Here is a 13,106-nt window from a genome sequence, read left to right as displayed (position 1 = left end):
TCCCAATTTGATCAAATTCATAGGTATCCAACTATGGTTTTAAGAATGGTATATCATTGGAAACCCATAAGTTTGGTAAAGAGGAGCCTGTAATTGCTATAAGCCCTAAGACAATCCTCAGGCCAAGAACTGGGGCATAAACAAAGTCTGTGGCAAGCTCTTTGCAAGGAGTCTTCCGTAAGGTTATATTTAGGAATGACTCAGGAAGATGCTAGACATGGAAATGTTGGTTTAAGTTTTCGATTGTGCTATTAGAACTACTAAATTTATTTTTAAAAACAAGATTTTGAAGGTGAATTTAAAAGCTTAAGAAAAACTGTTTTTAAAGTCTTTAAATTCAATGTTAATTTAAACCCAAGTAGCTATAAATACTTTTTTTTTTCCTTGCACAAAATTTCCCCCTTTGATATTAAAAAATTAAAGAAGAAAGAATGAAGCAGACTGGCAATGAGACACAGATACGGGAGATGAAGCCAGAGAGCTCGGTGGGCTCCCTGGAGCGTGAGCCCCCAGTTCAAGTGTGAGAACAATTGTGTTCCTTCTCTTGGTTTCCATGAGGTTCCCCAATATCTCACTCTCTCCATAATCAATTCTCCCTTAAAATAAAAAAATTCCAACAAGTATCTATGCCTGACAATCCAAAGAGTCCTATAATATAATAATTTAGTTGACCAAATCCTATATTGTTGAACATATAGTTATCCATTATTAAAGCACACTTCAATTCTTGTAGTTGAACTTGGGCCCTGCTTTTTTCTTCTCAGATAGTTTGCTAGAAGTGGAATTCCTGAGCTAAATAGTTTGCAAAAATGTATGAGTTGAGGAACGTTTTGCTTAATTGCCCTCCAGAATAGTTCCAATTTATTCACTGATTAGCAGCACATAAACTTTTCTGCTTTTTAAAATTCTTACTAAACCCTGGTTGTTATTTGAAAAAACAATTCAGTTTTAGAATCAGTTTATCAAGTTCTCTTCTCACTTCAATAGTATCTCATTATATTTACATTTCTTTGAATACTAAAGAAGGTTTAAGTATTATCTAATATGTTTACCGGCCACATTTATTTCTTTTGGGGGGAATTTTCTGTACATGACCTTTTTCTGTTGTTATTAATCAATTCCTTACAGACGTATCAAGGCTCTTTGGATATTTATTGCTTGTCTTAAGTCACAAATGTGTATTCATTGATTTGACATTTGCATTATAATTTGGTTTATGTTTTTTTCCCCTTCATGCAGATACTTAAAATTTTATTTTTAAGCTTACATACAGTAAAATTCCTTTCTTCTTATGTATATGTTTGCACATTTTGACCAACTCCTAGGGTTGTACAACTAACTTTAAAATCAAGATACAGAGCAGTTCCTTTGTCTTAAAAAATTCCCTCAGGCTGCCCCTTTGTAGTCTAACCTGCCTCACGAATAACTACTGACCACTACTGATATGTTCTCTGCCTCTATAGTTTCACCTTTTCCAGAATATCTTATAAATGGAATTATAGGTTATGTAGCCTTTGATTTTGGCTTACTGATATTAATACAATGCATTGGAGATTCACTGATGTTGTTGCATGTATCAATAGTTTATTTTTTATTGCTGAATAATAATCAATTGTATGGATGTACCATAGTTTGTCCATCAATCTGTCAGTTGAAGTTATCTGGGTTGTTTCTAGTCTTTGGTGATTATGGATAAAGCTGGTATAAACATTCACCTTTAGATATTAGGGTGAGCACAAGCTTTCATATTTCTTTGTTAAATATTTAGGAGTGGGATTGGTGAGTTATATGGCAAGTGTTAAAAGAGCTTGTCAAATCTAGGTTAATTGGAATAACATAGTTCATTAAGAAAATGTTCTACATCCGACCTTGGTGAGTAGCATCTGTGGTCTTAAAAGCTTGCAAGCAGCCATCTTGAGATATGTCTATTGGTCTCTTCCTGTCTGGAGCAAAGGAGAATGAAGAACACCAAAGACACAAGGAAAATATTAGTCCAAAGGACTAACGGACCACGTGAACCACAGCCTTCACCAGCCTGAGCCCAGAAGAACTAGATAGTGCCCAGCAGCCACCACTGACTGCTCTGACAGGAATAACAACAGAGGGTCCCGGACAGAGCAGGGGAAAAATGTAGAACAAAATTCAAATTCACAAAAAAGACCAGACTTACTGGTCTGACAGAGACTGGAGGAACCCCTGAGGCTATGGCCTCCGGATACCCTTCTAACTCAGACCTGAAGCCACTCCCAAAGTTCACCTTTCAGCCAAAGATTAGACAGGCCTATAAAACAAAAAATAACACACGTGAGGAACGTGCTTCTTAGACCAATCAAGTAGATGATACTAACTGGGCAACACCTGCCCAAAAGCAAAGACCAGAAGGCAGGAAGGGACAGGAAAACTGGATGAATGGATACGGAGAACTCAAGGTGGAAAGGGGATGGGGGAGAGCACTGACACATTGAGGGAATTCCAACTAATGTTAGACAACAATTTGCGTATAAAATTTTGAATGAGAAATGAATTTGCTATGTAAACTTCCACCTAAAGCACAATAATTAAAAAAAGAGAGATTATCAAATTGTTTTCCAGATATGCTGCACCATTTTATATTCCCAACAACAATGTATAAAAATCCCGGTTGCTCTGCATCTTCACCAGCACTTGATAACTGTCAATTTCCTTTTTAATCTGGACATTCTAATAGTTGTGTAGTGATACCTTACTGAGCTTTTAATTTGCATCTCCTTAAAAAGTAATGTTGCTGTCAAGTAGTAGAACTGTGCTCCATAGGGTTTTCAATGGCTGATTTTTCAGAAGTAGATTACCAGTCCTTTCTTCTGAAGTGCCTCTGGGTGGACTCTATACTTGTCTCAGATTTGCCTTCTAGAGTTTTCTTAGGTTTGTTGGAGCTCAACTGATAACCTTTCATCTCTGTGTTTGGTTCCCTGTGCACTTGATATTGTCCACAAATTGTTTTAAACCCCGAATACTATTTTAGGTACTTTGCCCACTTCCACAGGTCTGGCTGTGGACGATTATTCCAGCAGGGCAGTGTGAACAAACAGTAGCTAAATGACTTTGGATTTTGTCATCAAACAGATCAGGATGAGATTCCCAACTCTGACACTTGATAGCTGACCCGAGTTTCGTCATTTGCAAAAAAGGAAATGATGAAAAAAATAGCTAGGTATGTAAGTGCTAGCTAAAGCCCTGTGGCAAGCATTTTATATAAATCAGCTCATTTAATCTTCATAAAACCTCTGAGGTAAGTGTTAATGTTATACTCACTTTGTAGATGAGGAAATTGAGACTTAGCAAAGAGCCTGAATTCCAACCCAGCTCTGATTCTAAAACTTAAGCCATATGGTAGTTCTAAGTTTTACATAACAAGGTGTAAATAAAGTGCTAAAAGTTATTTGCTAGCTATTATTACTGTTGTTGTTGTTGAAGATTAACATCAGATTTCTGTTACATTTGTTCATTTGTTCAGTTATTCTGTACTTACGGAGTGTCTATTATGTGATGAGCTAAGCACTCTTGGTGCAGCAGTGACAAGCCAGACAAGGACCCTACCTTCATGGAGCTCACATCCTAAGGGGAGGTAGACAAACAAATGGATGGAATTATTTCAGAAAATAGCAAATGATCTGAAGAGAATGAACAACACAATGGGATCGAGAATGACTAGGGTCATGGTGAAGGCTGTTTGGCTACGTTAGATGAAGCGGTTTGGGATTCTGAAGAGATGTGGTAGGCAGAATAATGGCCCCCGCTAAAGACGTCCACCTCCTAACCTCTGGAAATTTGTGAATACTTTATCTTACTCAGCAAAGGGAGATTAAGGGAACAGATGGAATTAAGGTTAGTAATCTGTCAACTGACCTTAAAATAAGAAGATTATCCTGGATCATCATGGTGGACCCAATGAAGGGTCCTTAAAAGTGGAAGACAGATGCCAAAGGGAGGTCAGAGCAATGTTATGAAAGAAAGACTTGATTCACTGTTGCTGGCTTTGAAGATGGAGGAAGGAGGCCATGAATCAAGAAGTGAGGGCAGCCTCCAGAAGCTGGAAAAGGTTCCTCCCCTAGAGCCTCCCAAAGCAACAAAGCATTGTCAACACCTTGATGTTAGCCCAATGAGACTCATTTTGGATTTCTAATCTCCAGAACTGCAAGATGACAAATTTGTATTTGTTGAGCAACTAAGTTTATTGTAGTTTGTTACAGCAGTGATAGAAAACTAATATAGGACAAGACACTGGAGTTGACATCTAAGTGACAAGAGACAGTCACCCACGGGTAACAACATTCCAGACAGATGGAACAGCATGGGGAAAGAGAAAGCAAATGAGACCAAGGGGTGGAGTGAGAAAAGGAGGAAAAGGAGTGGTACAAAATGAAGCTGGAGAGATAAGCGAGGGTCAGTCATATAGGGCCTTGTTGGCTGTGGTTAGGAATGTGACTTTTATTTCAAGTGCAACTGGAAAACTTTGGAGGGTTTTATGTAAGTGAACGACATGTCAGGTATATGTTTTAAAAAGAACTATTAAGGTGGAGAATTAACTATAGTGAATGAAAGTTGTGACCAGAGGACCAGTAAGGAGACTGAAGGATGCCTGCAGCTTGAACTAGGAGACAGCAGTGGAAATAATGAGTTGTGGATATCTATGAGATATTCTTTGGATGTAGAACAACAGAGATTTTTGATGGATTCAAAATGGGAGGATGAAGAAGGGAGAAACTGAGACTGCTTCCTATGTTTTCTACTTGAGCAAAGATAGAGGTATCATGAAACGAATGAAGATTAAGTCTCAGGGATCATCACTTGCTTGGGTCCCTTCCAAGGCCCTAGACCTAACTTTATAGTCATTATTTTGTATTATTTTTCTTAAAGAGAACCCCTTAAGTTGTATATGCTTCAAGTCCTGCAAAACCTTGATCTACTTATGAGCTTGGCAGGGCAATGCAATTTGCTAAGCTAAATCTCTTTAAAATCCTTCTTCCTAAGGCCAGAAGTGGTCCAGCCTAGAGCAGGTCTGGGCATGCAGGTGGAAGCTAAGAGGCCTCAACTGAAGGGAGCAGAGAGTCTAGAGGTTGGGGGCCAGACTGACTATTATACTGCCTGCTGCATGGGTATGTCACTAGAGATCCAAGTCAGGCTGGAAGACAAGACTCTCCTCTCTGATGCAAAAATATGGGTTGGGAGGTGAGTTCAGGAGCTGTCGTTACAGGAATCAAACCTGTCATTCATGGGGAAGCCTATTTAACAGAGCTCCACCAAGAGGGAGGAGTCCACAGGGTGCTGATAAATTTCAATCAGTTGTTGAAAGTCACCAGAAAAGCAATGCTGGCAGAGATTTTTCCAGTGTCTGTATAATCTTCTGATGCTTCACTAATCTTTCCTCTTTGTGCCTTGCCTGTTGGCTCTGCACTTCTTCGTCTTTGGCTATCCCTTATCCTAGCCATTTATGGTCAGGAGTTCTCTGTCTCACACCTGGTTTGCTCTACCTTTCTAACTACCTGTCGCATGATCTGAACAAGGCTTGCTCGGGACTAGCCACCTGGTTCCCAACCAGGTTCCTGAGAGTTTAGGTCACGTAGCTTAGGGGCTTTTTCCAGAGAAAAAGAGGAAGACCCTCAACCAGATGTATTAACATGGTGGCTGTAACAATGGGCTCAAACATAGCAACGATTGTGACGATGATGCAGGACGGGGCAGTGTTTCGTACTGTTGTACATAGGGTCACTATGAGTCAGAACTGACTCAACAGCACCTAACAACAACAACAGCCTAGGGGAGATCATCCTCTGTCCTCAGTAAGTACCTGGCTCCACTGTCAGATGTTGGACAGCACCTTTAAATGCCACGTGAAAGGTGTCTTGGTCATCTAGTGCTGCTATAACAGAAATACCACAAGTGGATGGCTTTAACGAAGAGAAATTTATTTCTACACAGAAAAGTAGGCTAAAAGTCCAAATTCAGGGTGTCGGCTCCAGGGGAAGGCTTTCTTTCTCTGTCAGCTTCCAAAGGTACAGTGGCAGAACAGGCACAAGCTAGACATTTCCACTACAAATGGGAGAAACTGGAGGGAAAGAAGGGATAACGGGCACCAAGCAAGTCAGCGGAGCACATTACATTAGCCCTCAAGGCTTTGAAAATAATCCTCTATTCTCTGAGACAATTTACACAATGCCCCTGCCCTCCAGACTCTAGGTATTAGCCACAGTCTCCAGATTCTGAGTGGAGGCCCCTCGGCCCTGGGCTTCAGCTCTGCCTTCCAGGCCCACTGGGACAGCAACTCTGCTCCCTCAGCTTTAGGTGCACCATTCTCCTAGTCCATCTGAGTGGTGACTCCACCCTTAGAAACACTAGACACCATGGCTCCACCCTTTGAAACCCCTGAGGTCCTGGCCATACCTTTGGAGACTGAGGCAGCTCGGCTTCTTACGTTCCTTGTCTCCTCAGCTTCTGCTTCCTGTGGCCTCTCAGCCATCAGGCCTTGCACCCGCATCTGCCCTGCTGGGGCAAGTGTTCCAAAGCTCTGTAGCTCTACCGATAAGTGCCTGGAGGCACCCCACTCCACCAGGAAACCTCCGGTGCACAGGCACTCAGCTCTCTCGCTCCGTGGGTCGGCTCCAGCGCTGTCTTGCACTGGTCTCCTGGTTCTGCTGCTGCTGGTTCTCTGCTGCTGCAGGTTCTCTGCCATTTCCACTCCTCTATCCATTCACAGTTTCAAAACCACTTCCACATTTTAGGTATCAGTTAGAGCAGCACCCCCTCTCTCGGTACCAAATTCTGTCTGGGTCATCTAGTGCTGCTGTAACAGAAATACCACAAGTGGATGGCTTTAACAAAGAGAAATTTATTTCTTCACAGTGGAGTAGGCTAAAAGTCCAAATTCAGGGCATCAGCTCCAGTGGAAGGCTTTCTCTGTCAGCTTTCTCATCAATCTTCCCCCAGACTAGGAGCTTCTCCACGTAGGGATCGCAGGTCCAAAAGACGAGCTCTGCTCCCGGCACTGCTTTCTTGGTGGTATGAGGTCCCCAACTCTCTGCTTGTTTCCCTTTCCTTTTATTTCTTGTAAGATAAAAGGTGGTACAGACCACACCCCAGAGAAACTCCCTTTACGTCAGGGATGTGACGTTGGTAAGTGTGTTACAATCCCACCCTAATCCTCTTTAAAGTAAAATTAGTATCACAAAATGGAGGACAACCACACAATACTGGGAATCATGGCCCAGCCTAATTGATATACACATATTTTGGAGGACCTAATTCAATCCATGACAAAAGGTAACAGTCACATCCAGTGCAGTGAGTTCAGCTCCAGCTCAGGTGCATCTGGTCTCCTAGAACTCAATCAATCTGAGCGCCCCGGTTTTATTCTCCACTGCTGTCTCCTAGACTCTGCCCATTTCCCAGGTATTGAGCCTTGTTTCCACTTCTCAGTGCAGTTCTGACATCCCCTTTCTTTTCCCCTTCATTCCCCTGTTCACTCTCCTGGTACTTGATGCAGGTAAAGCCCTGTGATGGAACTGCTAGTTGATGGATTCAACTCATGATGCCTGCTGTATTAGTTTGGCTTCCCCTCAAAGCAGAGGGTGAGACAAGGACTTGAGTACAATCTTTGGGCACACGTCCTTGTTTAGGAGGTGACATTAGGAAACACAAATGAGAGATTAGGGAGGGGGAAAAGTCAATCTAAGGATGCATTATCAAAGTTGCTACAGTGGACAGCAGTGCTGATTCTGCTGGGCCTCCCCGTAAGAAAGTGTACAGAAAACCTTCCAGACTACATGAAGATGGGGAGGCCGGAACATTTATATACCTGACTGTACCCTGTATGGCACTGGTTGAAGGTTGCCCCTGGGGGCATAAACTTCCTGCACTTAAAGATTGTACTTGCTTGGCTATGAAGGCAGAAAGTCTCCATACTGCCACCACTCACCCACTCTGTGGGTCCGAGTCCTCCCAGCACTGTCTGCTGCCGCAGCTGCAGGTACAATCAGAGGTGATCCTGGCACCAGGGCTGTCTGCTACACGTGCTTCCTGCCTTCCCCCTGCACACCCTAGGGGAGATCATCCTCTATCCTCTAATCTCTCAACAGAGTCCCTGGGTGGAGCACATGGTTAAGCACTTGACTACTAATCATAAAGGTCGGCAGTTCAAATGCACACAGAGATGCCTCAGAAGAAAGGCCTGGTGATCTTCTGCCAAAAGATCACAGCCTTGAAAACTTTATGGAGCCTAGTTCTACTCTGCACACAAGGGATCGTCATAAATCAGAATCAATTTGATGGCAACTGGTGGTGGTGGTAGAATCTCTCTCTACATACCTCATGTCACAACATATTCTATCCAAGGAGATAATCATCAGTCATCAAGAAAAGCCATCACTGGTGTTCCACTGATTTGGTTTACTGAGGTAGAAGCAGTGGGAGAATACTGGTGACATAATTCAGATAATGCCAATGGTTACAAGGCATTTTCATCTCTGACCCACAGTGATAACCTTGAATAAAGAGGTTGCTGTTCAGCTCAAACTAGCTAAAGTTGGTTGCATGGTATGAAACTAAGACCCTGCACTGATACAATCTCCACGACTCTGGATAAAGGGTGTTTTGTTATATGATATTTGGTGTACGTTTACTGTAATGGATTAGTACAAGAAATAAAAATAAACTGCAAGATAATCTGTGTAGAATGAAGTACTGCGTGCTGCATGAAACATTCAAAATTGGAATTTGTTTCTTTCTGTTACAAGTCTGAAAGCTCTAAGGCGGTCTGATCACTATATATGGAATGGGATTGTTTTTTTTGACTGCATGACCGAGAAAGTTTTTCTTATTAAATTATTTCTTACAATTTTGGTTTCTTATAGTTCTTTTGTCATCATGTGCCAAGTGTAATATGCAAAAGGTAAAATGCAGTAAAAATAAATAGACGTAAAAGGGCTGTCCTTAGCAGACAGTTTTTATTTTCTGTTGAATTCTGACTAATGTCCTAAGAACTCAGAGTCCCAGAGAGTAATTAGAGGTGGATTTTACAAAATCTTTGATTATAAACCTTAAAGCATGAACAACAGAGTCCGATCTCATTCTGAAGCGTGGGAAACAGAGTTCCAGGAAGGTAAAGTGATTTGCACAACTAGCAGAGGCAGATTAGAAAACTAGATTAGAAAATTCCTGGAGTTCTAGGTCCTTCATTGCGCCATCTTCCCCTGCAGATGTACCTTCTGTTCTAGGAGAAACAAGTGTTGTCAGAGTCCAGCACAGAAGATCTTTATTTAAAGACAAGTTGTCGTTAACTCCAATTCATGGTGACCCCATGTGTGTCAGCACAGAACTGTGCTCTGTAGGGTTTACCATGACTGATTTTTCAGAAGTAGATCACCAGACCATTCTTCCGATTCACCTCTCAGTGGATTCTAACCTCCAACCTCTCGGTTAGCAGCTAAGAGCCTTAACTGTTTGCACCACCCAGGGACACCACAGGGGACCTGTACGTACAGCAGTTCTTTCTGCCTGTGGGTAGTAGATCAGGAGTTTTACTGATGAACCAGATTGACAAAGAGACGGAATTTAAAATGGCCTTTGCCCCCAGAAAGGAGAGAAATGTACTGTAGTGGACTTCAGGTCTTTTGACTGGAAGTGGGCCTGCACGTGGCAGAAAGTTTCCTTCCCTTCCCTGGTTCTCCTTTGAACTCCAGATTCTGCCACATTTACTTCCCCTCTGGATCCTTTTAGTTTCTGCTTAATGAGACCAGTGGTTGCTGAGCGTTTGATTGAGACTCAGTTATGTACAGCTTGTATTCACCTTCCTGAGAAAAGGGCATTGCACAAAAATCATTGCCAACGGCAACACGGATGGCATTTCTGAGAGCGGCAGCAACATTCCCCGCAGCTCTGTTCTCCGCTCCTAGGGAAGGAAACACAGCTGTGGGCCAGCGGATGGAGGCAGGCGTGACTTCTAAAGGAATTAAAATATTCATGTGTAGAGAGACCTTGAGTTCTTTTCTAACCATCCATCAGACTTCTTCACTTTACCCATATCCATTTCTTCTGATTTCCAGGACGCTTAAGCCAAATCTAGGCTAGAGAGAAATCTCTGGAGTAAAACCAAGTCAGCTGCAAGTAAGTTACAACAGCTCAATTACCTTAATTGAATTGATCAAACAAAACTTCACTGTGTGTTCCGGGCACCCGGGCAGACGCACTCACTGGAGTCCCCGGCTACAAAGTGCCTATAGTAAGGTCCCAGGCAATGCCCTTGGGGGCTCAACCAGGACACAGCACTTGGAAGAGAGCTTGCTGAGCGTGTGCCCAGGCCAAGATGGGGTAACTAGCTAACTAGCTGTAATGTGCTCTCCTGCTTCAGGTCAATGAATATTTGCCAGACCAGGAGTAAAGAAAATTAATTTCGCTTAGTTTGCAGCCTGTGTATTGTCTGAGGGAGAGGGTTGGCAAGTGAAGCAGTTTTTTTGTTTGTTTGTTAGCATTTTTGGAAGCTCAGGCAGAGCTTGTGGCCCATGCCCTCCTTGTCTTTCCACCCCAGCCTCCCTCCCTGTTTTCTCTGCAGAAGAGAACTAGTGTACCACACTGTAAGGAGTCCCCGGGGGGTGCAAACGGTTAATGCGCTTGGCTACTAACTGAAAGGGTGGAGGTTTGAGTCCACCCAGAGATGCCTCAGAAGAAAGGCCTGGTAATCTACTTCTGAAAAATCAGCATTGAAAACTCTTTGAGGAACAGTTCTTCTCTGACATACATGGGGTTACCATGAGTTGAAAGTGACTCCACAGCAACTGGTTTACTGCACAGGAATATGCATACGAACATATATTTAACTGTTTCAGGCAGCTTTTAAATAAAGCTGAATGGTCCTTCAAATTCCAACTTTAAAAACAGGTAGATTGAGTTGTGACTTATACAACAAGCCTTCACTTTAAAAGAATAAAAAAGTTTTATTGAGTTTATTAGGTATAATTGACATAAAATAAACTACACAAGCTTAAAGTGCATAATTTGATAAGTTTTGCCAAATGTATACATCCATGAAATCATCATCCTCATCAAGATAATGAATATATTTTAAAAAAACAAACCCGTTGCTATTAAGTCCGTTCTGACTCACGGTGACCTCACGGGTTATAGAGTAGAACTGCTCCACAGGGTTTTCTTGGCTGTAATCTTTATGGAAGCAGATTGCCAGACCTTTCTTCTGTAGCATTGCAGAGTGTTTTTGAACTGCTTTTCGGTGAATAGTCAAGCACAAACTGTTTGTGCCTCCAAAGACCTAATGAACGTATTTATCCCTCCCAAAAGTTTCTTCATATTGGTAATCTACCCCTTTTTACCCCTTCCTGTCCCCTGCCCACCCTCTTCCCACATCCCCGGGCAGTTACTGATCTGCTTTCTCTCAGATTGGTCTTCATTTTCTAGAAATTTATATGAATGGAACCATACAGTATATCCTCTTTTTTTAATCTGGCTTCTTTCACTTGGCATAATTATTTTGAGATTCATCCATATTGAGTGAAGTTTGTTAGTTTGTATCTTTCAAAGAATTGGTCCATTTTGTCTAAGTTGTTGAATTTATTGACATGAAGCTTTTCATAATATTTCCTTACTATCTTTTAATATCTGTAGAATTTGAAATGCAGTCACCTCTCTCATTCTTAATATTAGTCTTTTTTTTTTAATATTAGTCATTTTTGTCTTCATTTTTATTTTCCTAAGAATTCTGGCTAGAAGTTCATCAGTTCTATTGATCTTCTCAAACAAGCAGCTTTTGGTTTCATTGATTTTTCTGTTTGTTTCCTATTTTTTATTTATTGGCTTTCACTCTGATATGTATGATTACTTCCTTCTGCTTTTGTGTAAATTGCTCTTCTTTTTTTAGTTGTTTAAGGTGGCGCTAAAGTCATTGATTGGAGAAACTTCTTCTTTCTAATATAGACATTTGCTGCTGTAAACATCTCTCAAGTGCTTTAGCTGCATCTCACAAATTTTTATATGTTGTAGTTTTATTTTATTTAATTTCAAAATACTTTCTAATTTCTCTTCCAATTTTTTTCTTTCCCAATGGCTTATTTAGAAGTGTGTTAATAGTTTCCAAACACTGGGGGATTTTTCCTGTATCATTCTCTTATAGATTTCTAATTTAATTTCATTGTGGTCAGATACATTATTTGTATGATTTGAATCCTCTTAAATTTATACAGACTTGTTTTATTGTCCTTGTCTACTGCCTTAGTCATCTAGTGCTGCTGTAAGAGAAATAGCACAAGTAGATGGCTTTAACAAAGAGAAATTTATTCTCTCACGGTCCAGTAGGCTACAAGTCCAAATTCAGGGTGTCATCTCCAGGGGAAGCCTTTGTCTTCTCTGTCAGCTCTGGAGGAAGGTCCTTGTCATCAGTCTTTCCTTGGTCTGGGAGCATCTCAGTGCAGGAACCTCAGGTCTGAAGGAAGCGCTCTGCTCCTGGCACTGCTTTCTTGGTGGTATGAGGTTCCCATGTGTCTCTGCTCGCTTCTCTCTTTTATATCTCAAAAGAGCTTGGCTTAAGACGCTGTCCAATCTTGTATACCTCATCAGTATAACTGACGCTAATCCATCTTATTAGATCATAGTGACTAAATTCACAACACATCAGATTACTAAATGGTACACAATTATACAATACTGGGAAGCATGACCCAGCCAAGTTGACAGATATTTTTGGGGGACACAATTCAATCCATGATATCTACCTTGTCTACCTATTATGTATATGTTGACATACAATTCTCCATGATTCTTTCATATTTCTGTAGATCTTATGAGCAGAGGTATTAACTAACCTTTTGTTTTGGACTATCTTTTCAAAGGTATGTGTATAGCACATAGCCTTGGAAGATGTAGAGTCTCCTTCTAGAGTAGAAGACAGATTTTTTGTGGTCTGATATAGAAAAGAAACTATCTTCCTTCAGAGCAAGCTCAGGCAGGTTTTTTTGTTGGCCATTATAAAATATTCAGGTTCCCTGAGCTCAGGGTTCCTCTCCTGTAATGCAACCTACTACATGCACAGGTATCATCTTTGCATTACCCTGTGGAAACTGAGGCTT

Source organism: Trichechus manatus, unplaced genomic scaffold (genome assembly GCF_000243295.1).
Source record: "Trichechus manatus latirostris isolate Lorelei unplaced genomic scaffold, TriManLat1.0 scaffold00135, whole genome shotgun sequence".
NCBI classification, from domain to species: Eukaryota; Metazoa; Chordata; class Mammalia; order Sirenia; family Trichechidae; genus Trichechus; species Trichechus manatus.
This window is presented reverse-complemented; position numbering follows the sequence as displayed.